Here is a 16,993-nt window from a genome sequence, read left to right as displayed (position 1 = left end):
TTCACCGGCACAGCCCTTCCTGCCTTTGTTGGTCTTTGTTTAGGATGGTGTGCCCTCATCAACCAGGGGTACCCTTGCACATGACCCTTGCCTTACAGGCCTGTGCTGAAAGACCAGACTTCATGTTACACTTTAGCCTCAGTTAAAGTTCGAGGCAGTCATTTGTAAATGGAGCATAACACAGAGGAACATTTACAAGCTTTCATGAGTTCCTTGCATGGAAACTGAATGTTTTTCTAACAGAAGGCTGAGGTGGGTACAATCCTGAGGGCCTTTAGGATTAGGGTTGAAAGGGCAAGTCTCAACCTGCTCGCTTACCTTCATACAGAATGAAAGGTGAGGCTATTTCTGTAAACAAAGCAAGATTTACAACACATGATGCAAAATTGCATTTTTGAAAGTCCATATAACTGATCAGACAAATCACCTAATTACAAAATTCACAAAGAGGAGAGCTTTTGATCGCAGTCCCGCTGAAACTGCCATAATTAGAGACTTGGAGCTCTTCCCCCTCACATCTGTGCAAATGTGACTGCATGGGTCCATGCAGAGGGCAGGGGGCTGCATGACAGCAAGATCAAGGTCAGAGAGTTTGTGAGGAGGACAGAGAATGGAGGCCACTCAGCCTCTTTTCAGGGATAAGCTCTGCAACTAAAACGCAGAGTGACAAGCTTTCACGTGCCTAAAAGGCAAACAGCTCTCAGCATTCCAACATGGCAGACACATCAGTCTATTCATACGCAGAGTGAACCGCGACTCATCACCTTGCTCATCCCAACATGCAGGGGGGGGGGGGGGGGGGGGGGGGTGTCTCACAGGAGAGACGCCTCACCTGTCAGAGGTGGAAAAGCCCTTTGGCCAGGACACAAAGAGCAAAGCAAATTTTAATAGGGCAGATGCTTCCCTTTAACACACGAAGAGGAGGGAGGAAGAAATACACAACAGCACATACTTGCTCAGGTAATAACTTTGTGAATACCTATTAAACATCGGCAGGAAACTTCAAGTAATTAATATAAGATGCTGACGAAACAGGTTAAAGGATCTCATTGATTCTTATCTTGGCCTGAACTTCCTCCCTGCATAATGCATTAGAACCTGCTGACCTGCTTAATTCAAAATGACAACTACGACAGAGCTTTGTTTGGTGTAACATTTGCTTTGCTTCCATCAAAAGCATAAGAATGGCTGGAAATTTGGTGCATTAAACTTATCCCGCTGAGAGGTAGATGACAAAGCTACCAATCTACTAGCTCCTCTAAAGTTCACTAATTGTCATATTATATTTAGAGGTCGTATAAGACAAAATACCTGTGTTTATACTTCTACTTCACTACATTTGAGCAGGAAACATCATACATTTAATTTAACCAAAGTTCTATGGCAGCTTGAGTAACTGGTTGCTTTACAGATGATAGTGTTTTTAAAAGAATGACCTCATGAAATATTAAGATTTTATATTAATCATATCTCCAATTATTTTAAACAAGTGTTTAAAAATTAATGAATGAATTCATCTATCAATTAGTAAGATTGAACATGGCCCTGCGATAGTCTGGAGACCAGTCCAGGGTGTACACCAACTTTCGTCCGAAGCAGCTGGGATAGGCTGCAGTCCCCTGGGACCCTGAATTGGATTAAGAGGGTATAGAAAATGGATGGATGGATGGGTGGGATAGAAACATTGAACATCAAATGGTTTTTAGCAACAGATGTAAAAAATCTGCTGCTTTTTCTTTAAGTTATGTAAGCCTTTGTTTTCCTTTTTTTTTAAATAATTCGAGAATAGGACTGTAGGTTGACCGAAAAAAGTATTGAAGTAGTTGCAGCCCTGTGCAAATAGGTTATATGTGCTTTTACAGAAGTAAAGTGTCTGAGTAATTCCTCCACCACTCTTTAAATTAGGAGAGAGTTTGCTGCATCTCAGGTCCATTAGATATTCTGCCTTCACCTTTATATACAATCTGACAAACAAATATTAACATGTTGTCCATGTTCTTATCCAACCCTCATTGAGAAAGTTCGCATGTATCCCTACAAATAAAGCCCTTGCTCTTAAGAATTGTGAACTAAGTTAATTGGGAAATCAACAATACGCTTATACCAGAATACAATACTATGACAAACCCAAAAAAAATCTTTGGCAGTTATTTCTAAGGCAATCAAGCTCTAGACTACTGTATTGTTCAAAGGAGTCATTTGGCAGGAGACCTGTAAATCATATTCTGGTTAGAGAAAAGTAGACAATCTACTAATTTTCCTTGCACAAAAAAAGGGAGAATCCAATTGTTTTTGGCCTCCCTCCCCCTCTCCCTCTGCAGCTATCAGCAGGTCTCTGGAGAAGTGCTGGTTTCCGTAAACGTGATGGGGAGATGTTTCCTGTAGCTGGTCTGTCTGCTGCTGATTAGATCCAATCCATCAGTTGGACCTCCTTTGAGTAGAGAAGGGCACTGGTCAAGTCTGTCTCCCAGTTCGAATCAGCCATTCACATACAAACAGCAGGGTCACAACACGTCCACACCCTGTGCCTGTCGTCGGCCAACACAACAAGCCCCTTCGGCTGGGGTTTATTTTGGATGACATGATTCATTGGCGACTCATATTTGGATGTTAGCAAGAGTGAACACAATAAACAATATGGGAATCTGAGCCAAAATGTATTTTTCTGTGCAGTTTGGCATATCTCCAAGTGACTCTTATTTTCTATTTTGATTTGCATTTTCATCACAAAGTGAATGTAAACCCTCATCTGCTCTGGCCTTAAGCGTCCGATTGCTCAGCCTGACTGCAAAAGTTCTTTTTCCTCTTTGGGCAAAAAGCATCAACAGTGGCAGGATGAAACCAGTTTTAAAAAAAGGCTTTGCCCCCTGCGGTCAAGGTATTTTTTCTCCTCAGTCCCCATCACTTTCTTTGGCCTCCCATGTACAGCGTAAACAGGAGGTAGTGAAGTATCCTCCCAGGCCAGGCAGAGGAAACCACACAGAGCCTGGAGACTGAACTCTCCTGTGGTCAGCTGGTCAACTGGAAGGCAGGCAGCGCTGTAAATTTGTTGAGTCTGAGAAACTGCAAGGTCCATTGTGTTGAACATTGTTTGCAGATAGATGTCAAAAACAGCGTGACCTCGCATGAGAATGAGAGTTTCTCCTGTGCTGGCACTCTTGAGGTGCCATTAATAAAAGCAGGAGAAAATAACAAAGGCAGATCATTTCAGGGCATCAAAGCATTAACAGGAAGGATTTCATTCAAGCACAGGAGCAGAAACGGTCTCAGCTGGCCAGGCTATCATACGTGCTGTTGTCAGAGCAGCAGAGAACTGGACCTCCCAAAAAGAAATCCCACAGGTGATGAACTGTACTTGCATGTGAAAGAAACATCAAAAACATTTGTTTATTCTCTTAGATTATAAATCCGCACATATAATTGATTTTCAATACAGAGATCAGTTCGTCACATTTGACCTGTGTTACAACCCTTGTTTTAGCATGAATTCCTTTGTTGTATCACGATGTAATTGATCACATCAGAGGGAGGAATTCAGGAAAATTTATTTCACGATTTGAGCTTAGCGGCTTTGGCTTTTAAGAGCCCCTTCCAGGTATGCGTTAGTACATCCCTCAGAGAGGGTTAGGTGACGAGGTAGTGCTGATTGTATTCACCTCAACCTGTCAGGCGAATGAACCCGAGGCTGACTTGGACAATGCACAGGTCAACAGGTCTACACTGCAGTCACTACAGGCTATAGATTCCATTACTCAAGTTTAACCTCTGACCTTTGAGGCTCTGCCTAAACGGGATCAATAAAAAGGTGGAAACAGCTACAGAACATCAGTCAAAGGAGCAGGTCAGTGGAAGCTCTTCCCATTTTTATGTTCAAACTTTTCCAACAGATTGCCAGAATATTTAACTTGATCAAAGTGCATTAACAAATGTCTCTGCCTTAAAACATTTATATTGGTCTAGTCAACATTAATAGCATTGGTTTCTAGTCTATTAAATATTTTTCAGCTGTGTGGCATTCTTGTGCAGTCTCAACGTCCAACGCTGATAAGGTCATGGATAAACACATCCCCCCTTTTTCTATGGGAGGTCACAGTTTGCTTGATGACATTTGATCACTGAGGACTGCAGAAAGGTGCACTTGAACCATCCATCTCCGCCCACATCCAGTTTGTTTCTGATGTTACTTTAGACTCCACGTCTAACCCAAACTCTAACTTGTCGAATTCAATGTGGGGAGAGTTGGATGATCCAACTGCAGCTGGCAGCCAGACATACTTATTTAATCTTGGGTCTTTTTGCTTTCCATTGTAATGGTAAGACTTTATTGTTGTGCAACTTAAATTTAGAAGATGACATTGTGATTGGTAGCGCCTTCAATTTACAATTAAGCTGAGGAGCTACTGCCTCTCTGGTGAAGTTCCAGCTGAGGAAAGAACCGAAGCACTTGGTGCCAAGTCTGCGATGAACCAAGGTTATAACAATGCATCCTGAGCATTACATTTTTTTATATTCAGTATCTAATTTATTCAATGAATGATACTGCTCAACTTTACCTCACTCTCATTGTTTGGGGCGTTTTCTAATGTAGAATTTTGTTGAAAGGCCTCAGCTGTGGTTCAAAGCATGGGGAGGTGATACTGAAAGGTGAGGGGAGAACGCTGCAGATACTGTGGTCACCTTAACGCCGTTAACGCCTTCAGTAATATTGAACTCCTGTATGTGCAGGCATCATTCCTTTTGTCTGTAGGAAAGAATAGGGTAAATCCAAAAGTATAGTTTCTAAACAAAGAACGTGGATTTACTCACGACACCCTTTTTCTCCCGCTGACACACACCAGGGAGCTTTGTGTTATGTCTCTCCTTCATGGCAGTTTCACCGGGTGATGTTACGATTATCAGATGATCCCACTCACGTTATGGGGGTGCTATCTGCAGTAAAAAGCAAAAGTGTGAAGCATTTGGTCATAAAAGCAGGTAGAGTCTAGTTTCGCAGAGCCGGACCGTGTAGGGGAAAAATGGAAAAGTCAGGACTTATTTTCCAGATACCATTCCTTTAATCTTAGATTAGTTTTTCTAAAGACAAAATTGTTAGCCTGGCAGTGGCCAAAGTCATCAAGAGTGATCATTTGTCAATTGTGACTATGTAAAAAAATGTGATTCTTTGGTCTGCTGATTCTTTGCATCATGAATGTCCAACTATGACCCTCCTAGCAGAGCTAGCAGATCATTGAAGTCAGAAGAATTCATTTATGAGAAATTTAATGGCAATCCTTTAAAGTAGTTATGAAGTAGTTCACCCACCACTGTAGAGCCCTGCCTCTATGTCTAATATTATTGTACATGGTTCTCTGAGCAGGATTCCACGTTGTGAAACACAAACCTGGGTTAGTTTTCATCTGCATGCACAGCAGAAGTAGAAGCATTCAAACCCTAATTACCCCCAGCCCATTGATTAGAATTCACCTTCTGGTGGAAGCATGAGCAGTATTGGGTCAAAAGTGACTTATCACACTTTGCATCTTGGACTTTGAGATATTAGCAAAGGAACTGACACAGTAGCTCCCAGAAAACATCTTGCTGCTTTGGCAGAGGAAAAGGTGGAAGAGGAACTCAGGTCTCCCCAGCTGCACTGCTCAGAAGGAAATGAGATGCAGGCTTGGAAAGATTTATAGTCTTCATAGTAAATTTCACAGGAAGGATTACAACATTACATTGTAAGTGTGGACATAGGAGAGGAGGAGCAGGCAGCACTTGGCCCGGCCACGGCCACTTCTGTTAATAGCCTGGCCACCGATGCTGCTATTGTTCAGGAGACACCGCACCAAGCAGGCTCCTCTTTAGATCAGATACAGGTCTCAAAGGCAGACACTGAGATTTCCTCTGTGCCGTCCAGCTGCTGCCAGTCAGTACTGAGAGCCTCTGAAGTTACAGCCAGCTGCCCTCACAGATCAACTCATGTTTTTACTACAGCTTATAGTGTTCAGTTACAAACAAATGCAAAAGAAGAACATTTTTAAGGAAATTCAAAAGTGAAAGACATGCTCCACAGGATGTCTGAAAGAACTCGTAAAGACAAGATAATCTCAAAATAACAAAATTACCAGAAAATTCATCAAACCTCTGCGTTCTCATGGAGCATGTTAACTACTTTTCTCCATTCATTTCTCGTATTCTTGCATAACTCTATGAGGCATATCCACATATCTTTCATTCCATGTCAGCGTCTCTGACCTGGATGGTCCATGAACAGAGGCACCGAATTCCTCTGGTAACAAGCACCAGAGGGCAGAAAAGGAGAGGCCCGCTGACTTCTCACACAGGAACGCCTTATCAAACAAAATACCACCAGCATGCAGTTAGCCACCAATGGAGGCAATTTAATCAGAAAATGTGATTGCAATGGGGGTCATTTTCAGTGGTAAAACAGCTTATGCTCATATCTCTCTCAGATGAAATGTGGTGTAACTTTACGTCAGCTCCAGAAGCTAAATGTAATTGTAGTTAAAGTGTTCATGATCACAAAACATCATTTAGCATGAAACACTATCCAGATTCTAATCAAAGGGTCTGACTGTTAATTTCCAATCATACTGCATATGGGGAGAATACCCCCAGTCTCAGCTGCCTCCTTTTCTTTTGTTGCTTGGGCGTGGGTTGTCAGATCGCATGTACTCTGGCCGTCATACATGGCGTTAGGGGAGGGCAGGCTTGGTAAAAGCTGCAGAAGACAGTGACGTGACCTGACGCTGGCCCCTGCCCTACACCCCATGGGAGAGAAGCTCTGTGGGAGGACACCACGGCCCTCATGACAGCTCCTGCTGAGAGGGGAAGAGACAAGGCACAGCTCACTTCTAATTCCCCACAGACTGGATTTTACCGGGGACAAGACCCCGCCTGCAATGCTGCACATCCCAATGATGCAGAGGCCCCTGCTTGGGCCCTACTGAGCCTCGACCACAGATTATAGTATTGTAAATGGTGTCTAACCGTAGACAAATGTCCACGTAAACATTGAGATATTTGCTCACACTTCGTATGTGAGTAAAAGTGATCATGTGTGCAATTCAGACAGGCAGCAACATGCTTCAGATAGCATGCCATTTACATAAAACTTAAGATGTTGTCTTTGGGGCACAATGCCCAAAGCAAATACTGACAATCTCCAGAGAGATGAAGAAACAAGAGCAAGGCATTCAGGGGCTCCCTGTAGGCAATTATCCAGGCATGCATATACACACACATGCAGAGAGTCAGTGGTGAACGGCTTGAGTCCTTGGGCTCTGCTTCTTCAAACACACCCTCTTCCTGTTTTCATAGGGAGAAAACAGGAGCAGCAATGGGAAAGGGAAGAAGAGAGACACAGCGGGATGAAGGTGTGATGAAGTATCATTACTCGGTGGTCAGGAAGAGGCCAGAAACCTGTGTAGCCCCTTATGTTTGTTTTAGCTGGAGCTGACAGGATTATTAAAGTGACAATTGGCAACTATTTTAAAACTGAGCCTTTATCTCAATCATCTTTTTTTTTAGCAAAAATGCTTCACACGGTCTTATTGCTGCTTCTGTTTGTTTTGGCTTCATGTTTCATGCTGATTTTCTGTCTGTATCACATTGTTGGAGGAACAAAATATGACCTAAAGAATGAACATATCATTGGAAAGTCTGGGATATAATATTAATTTTTCACTACTTTCTAGCTTTCTGTAAAAACAACAATTAACAGTTTAACAGAAACAGTAATAAAATACTCAATAAATATTAAACCTGGGCTCCATTTAACCTGTAAAAGATAAAATATAAAATGTTTAAAGGGTGAGACATTTTACTATTCTAGAAAAAGTCTCAAAAAAGTTCGGACAGGACCGTGTTGGCATCCTCTCTTCTTTTAACAACAGTCTGTAAATATCTGGGAACTGAAGAGACCATTTGGTGAACTTTTGGGAGAAGAATGTTGTTCATTCTTATCTCATACAGGATTAAAGCTGCTTGTGCATATACTTTTCAGCATTAATGGTGCACTTCCAGATGTGTAAGCTGCCAGTTTCATAGAAAGTAATCCACCCCATACCGTCACAGACGCAGGCTTTTCTTTACTCTGGATGACGCGTCATCCATGATTTCCAAAAAGCATTTCACATTTAATGAGCTTTGGCCCAAAGCTGTAGGGTTCCAGCATTCAGGCCTGTGCAGTTCTCTTGGGTTATGTTCACAATACCAGCCACATTGTTCAGCTATGATTTAATTCTGATTCAATACAGATCAGATTTTAAAGTTCACAATGCTAACTGCAAGAGTTGCATCTGGCTCCCATGTAAATGCAGCTTCCCACCACACTAATGCGAACTAGATACCTTTTAGCGTCCTCATTTATGGCACAAAGCCACAGATCAAATATATACAGGATCCAGGAGCACATTCTAAAGTGAAACAAATTGGAGTCGCAAATCGGAATTGAAGACAAGATCTATCTAACTGTCAGCAGACTGTACTTGCTGATGTCTGATCACATCCTACTTTGACATTCTCACCTGAGGAGGAGTTGCTCCTCGGTTTTGTCTTACATAATGTACTAATTCTCCAGCATCATGGATATCAAATGCTTGTGGCCACAATTTCTAACCCTGTTACTTATCACTTGGATTTAAATGAAGATAACTTTGGTCACTATTTATATTAGAACCCGCTGCCCCTAATGAACAGTCCTGCATTTCAACCACAGGCAAATTTTCCAGGAACCAGGGTCTTTGAGAGGTAATGTTTTATATTTCTCATTAGTCCCTTCCATTTCCTCCTCAAGAACCATAGGCAAAACAGAGATCCAAGGGGGATATTTCACCCCCAAAGACAGCCCTTATAGCAATTCAGTCTCATAACAGTTTGTAAAATATGTATGTTGGTTCAGTGGAAAATACATAGCAAGGTTACCATAAAGGCTCAAAAAAGGGCACAATATCTATCTGATGACGCTTGATGTCAATAACTGGCACTGTTAAAGCTGCAGTCTGCAAGATTTGTTGTTGTCATACGTAAAGTCCTAATTTTTGGCATTTTAAGAGTTTACATGATCTGTCAGAACACTTGAAGTTGAAAACGGTGACCTCCGTAGTCGCAAAATGCAAGAAATGCTTATTTTTTAACCGAAAAATAAAAAGTTATTCAACTTCCTGTCCCGCCCCATCAAAACACATGAGAACTCGTGCACGTCTACATGCACGCAGATGCGCGTACACGACTCCTCATTCATCATCTCACCTGTCATTTGCGATCATGGAAGACACAGTAAGTAGACTAGCCCGTAATGAAGTTCAATAGTCTAGATAAATAAGCGTGGGGACGAGCCTACCTTGTATCGCGCGTGCACAATCGGTGATTGACAGGCAGCAGAGCCCAGCTCGTAACCTGATTGGTTACCTTTTACCGGTCCGGTTTGCAATTTTGTAAACAAACCTGCTGGCTTTGGAGGGACCTAGCGGGACGTATAGGGGACCTAGAGAACTAATTTTTTTTTTGTATTGGGGTATTTAATGTACTACTTTCAGAATCCCCGGACAGTTCCAGGCATTATGCTTGAAAAAGAGTTGCAGACTGCAGCTTTAAGTAGGAAAGAAATCCCATGCAAAGGGTTGATGGGTGGTATCAAACACATTGGCCTTCCAGTGTGAGATTAACAGTTGCAAACAAATCCCAACCTGAACAAGGTTTTTCACAGTCCTTTCACTTTTTACTTTTTCTGCATGGCCCCCACTCACTAATAGTTACGGTTAGGAGTTAAGTGCATGGTTTGGATTGGAATTAATGTACATGGTTGGGTTTAGATGTTCTAAAATGCTTGGTTGTGGTTAAAGACTCTACATTGTTATGGACAACAGAGTCGTTTGCTGTTCCCATCTCGTGCTGCGACGCTACGTCACACAAAATGGCTACCTCCCAAAACATTGACATCTAAACATGTCTAATTCTGGAACGTGAAGCTTACGTGTTTCATGCTCCTTTTTTACAATCTCTGGTGAGACTAGGCTGCTTGTAGGTAGTAATTTTGAGATTATCCAGAACCTTCTGCCAGGGGATTGCCGGGCCCCTCTTTCTCAGTTACATAGATCTTGTTCTTTTGTGATCTCAATGCAAAATCAGAACCAGAAAGGTCCACTTTTAGTCCAATAATAGTCCTGTATCAGTCACCAGTAAGAATATTCTGGTGATCATGATAACCAGAGATGAGCCTGAATGGCACACTGACAGAATGTCTGTGGAAAATAATTGACGCTACTGAATAAGAAGGAAAATCTGAAATGAACATAAAGTATCATACACATAAAACAGATTTAGGGGGGGTAACGTTTTTGAAGATGATGCCAAGCCAGCTCAAGGATAAGAGGAAGCAAGAGGGAAGATGAGTAAATCATTACAATAAGAAAGTAAATCAACAGGGCAAAGCCTGTAACAATAACTTGTGAGTAATTGTTCCAACACACTCAAGTTGAAGTTTGGATGTAGACAGCACATGGATTTCCCACATAAAAGCAGAGAAAGAAAAAGAAACCGAGGGGCTTTTATCCACACAAGGCGTGCAGAGGGCACGTCACCAGCGTTAAGTATTTTACAAAGCAGGCAAAGTACTGGGAGATAATTGCATCAACATGAAAAGCTCTGCACGTTGAACTATATGTGTATGAAGGGTAGAGTGCTTGACTGTTAATGTCCCACAGTGAGGGAAGTAAAAAAGGAACAGTTCCAAAGAGTTCCAGCCGCTGCATCTATACGTCATCCAGGAAAAACCGCCCCGCTTTGACAGAAGATTATCACATTATATCAATATGAAACAGGCAGATTAATCATGGTGTGACTTAGAGCCTCAGCCAAGACAAGTCTCAGCTTTGACCTTGGAAAATGTCTTTACTATCTTATCAGTTGTGTTGTGCTGGTATGTGCTTGCATTCATTTTTCTTACTGTGGGGAAATCATGTCCACAGGAGGCTGCTGTAATGCAAAACTGTAAACTGGATAAAGTAGAGTAGAGTATTTGGTCATGTGAATACTGTGTGAGCCGTTCAGGCTTCTCCTGTCATCACACAAGTGAATTCTTTGTTAGTGTGATTCCCGAAGGGCCCATGGATCCTCTACTCCCAGTCATATTTAACCTTTCAGCAGTGAGAACTCAGCTCGTATCTGAAAGCACACCACCAGGATGTACTACACACTGCTCACTCTACCAAATTGAGGACGGGTAACCACATTTTTTTGTAAGTGCAATCAAGGACTAAATTAAAAAGTCATCAATAGTATCAACTGAATCTTCTTAGTCTGATGAATGATGATGAGTGAACGGCTGTAGGAGCAGGAACAGGGATGAAATAAAGAGTCTCAGTATTACTTTTTCTCCCTCACGTTCTGCACTTTTTGACATTTTCACCTTCGCTCTGCGGTGAGGAGGGCCTTATGGGCAACCTCTCCCATAACATCAGAGTAATATTTGAGGCATGCAAGCCAGGAGAGAACAGAAGTGGAGCCCCAGCTGGACCACTTCCACCTAACCATCTGGGTCCACGCCTTGTTACAAAGTACTAACACACGTGTGCAGCAGTTGCCCATTGATCCATCCAACACTGGATTATTCATACTTGAATGTGCTACTGTATTTTAAACATTTCGACCCATGTTAGACTGAAAAAAAGGGTGGGGATTTTGATGAACAGGGCAGAGTTCATGTTGATGTAATCCTCAGTGGGATTTACAGTAATGAAGGGCTTTTTAAGTGGGGCCAATTTAGTAAATCTTTTCAAGTATCAGGTAACACAGCTTCATATAATTGCCTTTTTCTCTCTCGACAGAGAAACTTTGGAAAATGAAGACAGTTTCTACTCTAAAAATAAGATTAACCCTCAGAAGATGCTCTTGTCTAATGACTGTTCACTGACCCTAAAGATTAACAACCACCAAGCTCGGGATTTCTCTGCAATGATGAACTGATGTGTAGGGAGCTTTAGCAAAATGCAGGAGTCTGGAGGATGGTGTCTCATTACCGCTGTGTAGCACCCCCCCCTCAGTTTATAATTGAAACATTTTCTTACCTCAGGGTATATTGATCAGTGCCAACAGCTTGCTGTCAGGCTGTGTGCCATTAGTTCTGTTACAACAAGGTATTAAGGGCCACTTGTGCATCATCTAATCTCAAAGAGACTTTGCTGTTCGACATCTGTCTTCTTGCAAATGGCTTCTCCTGGGTGGCAGCCCTTTTCTAAGATATAATTATTCGCTGCGGACTGGAGTTAGTTTTGTGCCTGCAAGATGTATGTCACCTGTTGTTCACAGCCAAACATCTAAACCAGGTCTGTTGCTCCCCCTGCTCTTCCTGTTCCAACATCTTTGATCAATAATTCTGTGGTCATCGGTATGTGCACCAGAGAGGGGCCCATTGTCGTCTAATTACAGTCCCACTGCTCTATGACTGCGCCAGTGCCTGGGTGAGAGTCATTAAAAGTCAGCTGGGGCATGCTTTGGTTCTCTACCAGTTCTTTCAACTGGAACCAGCAGCTTGGAAACACAGCCCAGCCAAACAAAGCGGCCTTCATCATGCTCCCGTTGGGGCGGGCATTTTGAACATTACAGGTGGTTGACGGTCTCTCAGAGGCAGGTTCACAGAATTTCTAAATACAGTGACTGAGGATCTAATTTGTGATGAAATTGAGAACACGTGTGGTATCTGGAAAGGCTGATGCTGAAAAGTGTTGGTAGGTCAGGAGGCAAACATTAGAACAATAACTGACAGCGGCCATTGGAGTCAGATCATGTGTGAGGAGCCAGGACTATTATTTGTCTTGAAAGACAAATTTCTAAGACAGCAGACACGTGATCTGGAGCATTGATGTGTACGTGTGAATATGGACTGCAGCCGACTCCCTTCCTGTGGTAAAGCAACGATTACTAAAGCGGTCGAGTGAGCACAAGCCCAGCAGTGACATCTTGACCTTTGGCTCACAGGCCAATGCTTTCACTTGAAGACATTTTTTTAATAGAAAGTCGTTTTAATGACCACTAAGAGATCCAAAATTACTCACAACCTCAAAAAGCCACACAATAATTAAACCCAGAAAGACTGCTATCATTCAAAAAGACATGTGTCTGCATTGTGAATCTCAGGAAGGTGCTATATAAATAAATTGTACTTGCTTAGTTAAAAAGAGTTTATAAAGAGTTCAAACAAACATGAACAAATACAAAATGAGAAAACTACCAAAAAGCAAAAGGTACAAAGACCAGAAGAGATGCAGACAAACCACAAGGTTAAAATATATATATATATATAAAAACAAGATACTGAAAAATGTAAGAGCACAAAACAACTGAAAAGAGAGAAACAAACGGTGTGGAGATGCAAAATGACCTGAAATGAGAGAGAAGCAAATGGATACAAAACAATGGCAAAGAGACACAAACCACATCAGACAGTGTGTCTTGCTGTAAAGCTGCTGTACAGCGCTGGATGGAGGACTGTCCTCAGGAAACATACAGGAACCTTCTTCTCCTTTATCATCTTTCCTGCTGTTATCACAGACAGCACCATTTTGCCCCCCACTAATCTCCACGGTCAACGCAGCCCACACGTCATCCTGGTACAACTCTTCTTTCTCAGGGCCCCACTGCCTCATACATCTCCCACTCCTCAATGGCATTCTCCTCATATTACCTTGCAATTCATTCAAAACCATAAGATAGCAGAAATGAAGCACCAGGTATGTGGCGAAACAGGACCTAACGTTCGTCTGCTTTCAGCCCACAAGTTAATAAAAGCAATGAGCTGCATATATCTGTTCGTGCTCCTTATAATTGCAGTTAAATGGAAAGGGCAAACACAATTAAGCATCTCTGACTCTCTCATGTGTTTCTCAGGGATTTTTCTCATCTGCAGCAATCACATTCTTACATCTTTCATGACCTGAGGCCCGGAGCAGATGTAAGTCTGGGGTTGACTTTAGGTGACTGTGGTGCACACATGCAATCATGGCCAAGGCAAGATTTATGATACGGCATAATGAGTTCATATTAGTGTATGAAAAAACTGAGGCTCGACTCCACATGTGTTCCTGTGTGGCTTCATTGACTCCAGTTACGTTATTTTGTCCCTAAAAGTGGTTTATTTTTGTAACAGCAAAGTTCAACAGTCAGTCATTTAGAACATCAAAATCATTTTAATAAAAGAGTAATCTATTATTTCCAGGCAGTAATCACTGCATAGCAAGAAAGTTATACATTGTAAGGATACAAAGTCTTACTAATTGAATAATTTATCATACATAATTAACAGACGTGTATCGATTTTTTCCCCTGGAATATGTTATAACACAGATTGCTATGATGTAAATGGTTGAATCACAGCTCTGACATGTAAAACTGGGTTTTACAAACACACAATGCAAAACATTTGTGTTGATGTAAAAGCCAATCAACTCTTTAGTGCATAAAGATTAGGCTGATAAACTTTAGCCCCATCTTACTCTGAAAAACAAACTTTTTGTACTGCTGAGTGAAACCTGTGCTGCATTCAGCGTGCGCTCTTAAGAATTGTGTATTTATTCAAGAACAGAAGTTTAAAGAGATGGAAATGCCCTCCTGCTCAACATACCATCACACCACCCTTTTCTAACATAGAGTGAGCTGACATGACACACTTAAAAGGCAATCAATCTTTGTGAGCGGTAATCCAGAATAAACCAACAATATTTTGTGACCACTTTGAGCTCGCCGGCTGAAAACACTGAAACCTGCAGCAGGCGGTCTATGACAGCAGTGTTAACAGGTTCCATTGCTATGCCCTGATCCTCTTCAATTACACTCTAGCCCGGAGATGAAGGGGCTTTGTCCATGCAGCTCTGGAGACACAACAGCATCTGTGCTGATTCATGGGCTGCTGTCTTATCCCTGCAGCTCATTGTAAATAAAAGAAAAGCCTTGCTCTTGCTCTTTCCATGGGAAACAAACCTGCTTTGTTTTCTGCAGTCTGTGCAACTTCCATGCTCAAGTGCTGCATGTCTGCACTGCTCACAGTTCTTGAGGAGAGGCCTTGACTACGCTGCTAAACTTGATAACTGTTGGTTAAGTTCCTATTTGCTGCTCTGTAACGCTCAGGTTTCTTCTCATCTCTTCTAGATAAGATGTGAACCACGAGTGTGTATCCTTGACACCATCTTGGGAACTATTAATTCCTTCCTTTTACACAGAACCAGTTCCAGATTACCAGATTACTGATTGAAATGAAACATATTCACTAATTAAATTCACCACAAAGAGCTGGTAGATGTGAGCGCTAACTAGTGAGACCTCAGACTTATTTTAGGAAAAGAGCATTAAGGGAGATAAAAGAGTATTTCACTAAACAGAGCATCCCACCATCACCTCATCTCCACATTTTCATGTTACCAAGAATCAAAAACAGTGATTTCCAACCGTTAAATCTGCCATGTTGTGAAAATAAAAAACTCCCAGGACACAAGACGGTTCATTTTGCTCCTTAGACAACCCATACCTTTTAACTCCCTTCATAACACATTAGTTGATGTGTAAGTACAAGTTTGCAAGCTACCAGGAAAGCTGACTTTCTTTCAAACAACCTTAAGTGCACACAGTATTTGTTACACGGTATTCAGGACTACAATCTGTGTAATTCCCTTTGTAAGTGCTTTTTTTTAAGAGAGAGAGAAAAATAAACTAAATAGATTTGCGTTTGATTTACTACTGGGTACAGTCATCCAAACCTGCGTGTATTCACAGTACAGCAAGGTGCTGAAACAACAGTGTGTTTGCTTAAATCCTTAAGTGTCGATGGAGAACCATCAGTCCAGCTAAGAGTTGACAGTTTGGGTCATCAGAGACTCCACTGCTACCGCATCTCACAAAAACCCAAAACAATGGCAGGAAGTGGCTGCAGGTCTTCAGGAGATGAACCACACACAAACATCTTCAAGCAGTATTCATTAGACTGGCGCTGAGGGTGGCAGGGATCTGTCCATTTCCTGTTTTTACCTCCTGGCTGAGCGGTGACGAGGGCCTGCGTGTGCCAACACCGCTAATGACTCAAAACTTGTCAGTCGCTCCTAACACAATCATTCAGTCCTCTATTATGTTGAGAATGGAAGTTGAGCAGACCACACATCCCTGCATTCACACGTGTGTGTTGGCAGCAATATCAACTCATCATGAGTGGTGACCAGAAATGATGCCAGTGACTGTGTGTCTCCAGCTTTGAGCACAATGGTTTGTTAAAAGCCTCCTAACGCAGAGGACATCCTCCCCATATGGCTGAGGGAGCTTGGCTCCAGTACTAATCTGCTCCCACTGTTTATAAAATAAACACACCGCTGAACACCAACCCATAGGCAGCTTGGTCACCCCCACTTCTGCCCCCTCCACTCTGCATCTGGCTGACCTCTGACCTGGACTGTTTGAACTCTGCTTCCTGTCCAGTGCAATGTGCATTTAGCATAATGGCAAAAACTGCACTGTATGCATTTTTCACGCATCGGAAGCAGTGCTTACCAAACACATCCTCATGGAGGTGCCACACGTGACAGGCACAATCTGACATGAGCTGACAAAAAGAATTCTAGCCCACAACTTTGTCAATGAATCATATGAGGTAAGACATATTAGTAACTAGTTCAAATGGAAGGCTCATCACCTGGATACCATGCTATGAAGGTGTAAATGTGCATGCATTTAGATAAGCCTCTATTCCTTGGTGTAAAGTTACCTCTAATTACAAAATCTCACGGGGAACAGAGTGGATTTTTCAAAACAAAGCTGCTCATGCAGACATCCCCACCAGACACCCCGCCCTTTCTCACTGGGAGCCCCGAGCCCGCTAAGGCCCACTGGTGTCGGAATGAGACGAGATAAGCCCATGGTCGGCCTCCATCAACACATGAGGCTTTCCAAAGCGAGTAGAGTTACAGACAGGCACTCCACTGGGGCTCAGTGGGAGTGGGAGCGGGCTGGGACGGGG

Source organism: Odontesthes bonariensis, chromosome 6 (genome assembly GCF_027942865.1).
Source record: "Odontesthes bonariensis isolate fOdoBon6 chromosome 6, fOdoBon6.hap1, whole genome shotgun sequence".
Classification (NCBI taxonomy): Eukaryota; Metazoa; Chordata; class Actinopteri; order Atheriniformes; family Atherinopsidae; genus Odontesthes; species Odontesthes bonariensis.
Note: the sequence above shows the minus strand (reverse complement) of the source record.